Source organism: Gossypium raimondii, chromosome 11 (genome assembly GCF_025698545.1).
Source record: "Gossypium raimondii isolate GPD5lz chromosome 11, ASM2569854v1, whole genome shotgun sequence".
Taxonomy (NCBI): Eukaryota; Viridiplantae; Streptophyta; class Magnoliopsida; order Malvales; family Malvaceae; genus Gossypium; species Gossypium raimondii.
The window spans coordinates 12,205,904-12,208,603 of NC_068575.1; the positions used below are offsets into that span (position 1 = coordinate 12,205,904).

General features: G+C 39.1%; 1 long non-coding RNA gene across 2 annotated transcripts; it reads left to right on the forward strand.

Moving 5' to 3' along the window:
* The first annotated feature begins 336 nt into the window (after positions 1-336).
* On the forward strand, positions 337-1,961 carry LOC105804611 (uncharacterized). Of its 2 annotated transcripts, XR_008191186.1 has the most exons (4): positions 337-677; positions 759-1,166; positions 1,255-1,648; positions 1,758-1,961. It is a non-coding gene; the product is annotated as an uncharacterized LOC105804611 (long non-coding RNA). The 2 variants fall into 2 exon arrangements; XR_001137052.2 differs by having other exon boundaries at positions 338-677; positions 1,255-1,809.
* The last annotated feature ends 739 nt before the right edge of the window (positions 1,962-2,700 follow it).

Here is a 2,700-nt window from a genome sequence, read left to right on the forward strand (position 1 = left end):
CTAAAATGTTACAATATGATAATGTAAATGATTAAAACATAACATTTCGAGATATAAGTAAATAAAATGTAACCCGAGAGATACAAAAGTGAATATATCAGTTTTACCTAAAATAAATTTGTTAAGATTCCCATATTTTGAAGATGTATACTATATTTACGATGAGTAAAAAAAATTATGTAATAAAAAATATTTTTTTTGAATAAATATTAGATGGGTTATTTTATTAATGAACCAAAACATCATACAAAAAAAAAAAAAACCAGCTAAACTGAACCAAAGCAAAAATTGAAAATAATGAAATAAATTTTAAAACCCCGGCAGAGTAAATAGAGCTCAATCCCACTAAAAATACACACGACTTCTCGGGGCACTCCAAACTGAAAAGAACAAGTCAATAAATTATCCCTTGGCAATGAAACATTTCCTTTTCCCTGTTCCAAAGCTATCATCCAGAAACTTCACTTCCTCTCCACCCTCCACTTTCCTTTCGAAGTAACAAAACGTACTACTCGGCCACCTCTACATCTTCCTCGCCGGCGTATGTGAAAAAGTTTCGATTCTCCAGAGCCACAAATGTCTCCAGCGCGTCTTGATCGAGACCCCAACCATCTCCCCTTCTCAAACCTTCCTTTACCAGAGAATGCGCAGATCTGTTCGCCGAACATGAAACATAGGTAAAGCGAGCCTCCTTGAACTTCCCTGCTTTGTTTTTTATGTCCAAAATGTCAAGGCCAATCTTGCTTTCTTTATCACAGATAATGAATCGCCCTCCATCATCACCTCCCTCAACCCCAGATCTCTCCCCAACTTAAGCGATTGGAGGCATGCAAGCCGCGAAAGGTGAAGGTACATTCTCATTTTTAACGGCTCTCGTACTTAAAATTCTCGATCTGCCATCTCTAGCTATTATTCCCGAACAAGATTTTAATGTGTGAGCCTGGAAAACGGCATCACAATTGATTTTTATAAAAGGGACTTCCGGTGGCCTCCACCTCTCACACCCCACCTTGGTGACAGGTAGTTTCTTTTCAATCTCATCAAGTTCATTCAAATAATCTATGGTTTGCCTCGAAATTTGCCGTGGCGAGATAAACATTTTGTTCTGAACCCATTTATTTCTTGCGGGCCAAAGAGACCAAACCACACATACAATCTTTCGACAGGTAAAACTAGCCAGAACAATAAAAAAAAATTAATCCACTGTTGGTAACTTTCATCATTCCTTACTCCTTCCCATCTGATATCTAGCAGATGTCAGGTTTCAACTGCAAACGGACAGTCGCGAAACCCATGCTCCAATGTCTCCTCACCTCTCAAGCATTTTGGGCAAGAGTAGCTCCCACCAATCTTTTATTGTACAAATTATAGGAATTAGGAATTAGATTATTGAAAATACGCCAGAAAGTGATTTTAACATTTTTTGGCAAATTAAGCTTCCATAATTTGTTGTAAAAAGGTATATCGGAATTATCCCCTTCTGTTGTATTTGCATACCCGATTCCATGTTAAAACCTATACCCACTCCGCACCCACTCCGCACGGTATATTCTCCTAAGGGCTACGCTTGCCAAACGACCGCATCTTCCTCCTTTGAAGCAAAGGGAATGCAGAGAATTTTCCTTCCACCCCCAAATCGAGAAAATTGGTAATTTTCTCCAGGTCCCATCCTCTTTCCTGTTGCACTATTAGCTTCGCAACAGTTGTAAAGGGCAAAAATCCGCTTGTAACTTGTATTTTTCGTGGTTGTAATCCAGGGACTCAAGCATCTTCCAAAATATTAATTTTTGTCCCCGTTTTGACCCGCCACCCTAGCCCATCCAATAGCAATCCCTTTGCGTACCAAATACTCTTCCAGATACGTGAGGGGTAAGCTCCTAACCTTGCTTGCAAAGAATGTAAAGTAGGATAGTATTTTGTCGTAAGTGATTTGGCTAATAATGAACTCTGATCATTAACAAGACGCCAGCCTTGCTTAGCTAAGAGAGCTGTATTAAATTTGCTAAGATTTTGAAAACCCAAACCATCGAAATCTTTTGATATGCATAAATTTGACCAGTCGCACAAATGAATTCCACATTTACCCTCAAATTTTTGCCACCAAAAACGAGCGATGACTTGTTCTAATTCTAAGCAAAAGGGAGTTGGTAACAAAAAGCAAGACATAGTAAACGTAGGTATAACTTGAAGAACACTATTAATAAAAGCTCCTTTCCCCTTGCGATAATGGTCTCACACCTCTTACAAACTCTTTCCATCCTCACCAAATCCAAATTTGTCTCTATAAAGAAGACAATGTGGGGATTATGAAGTTTCAACACTTGTTGCAACCTCCTTAATGTTCATGGGCTCCCCAACCCACGAACATTCTAGCTTAAGATCTCCATTGTTGTCAGTCGACCTGTCTTTTGGTGGTCGTCGATGTTTTTGTGTGACAAGTGAAGCCACACTCAAAAACTCAAAAACTCAAAAACTCGATTAGAGAAACCTGTCATCCTTTACCACTTCTTCTCTTCAACAACCTCCATTGGATCATCCTCCAAATCATAAACCATCGGATCTTGCACAAAATTAACATTCAAATTTACATTCAATCCCGGAGCCTTCAACCGACTATTCCTTAGCCAAATACTCTTCGATATATCTATCCGTTTTGGGGGAGGAGCCCTAAGAGAAATATCCCACTCCATTTCCATTCCG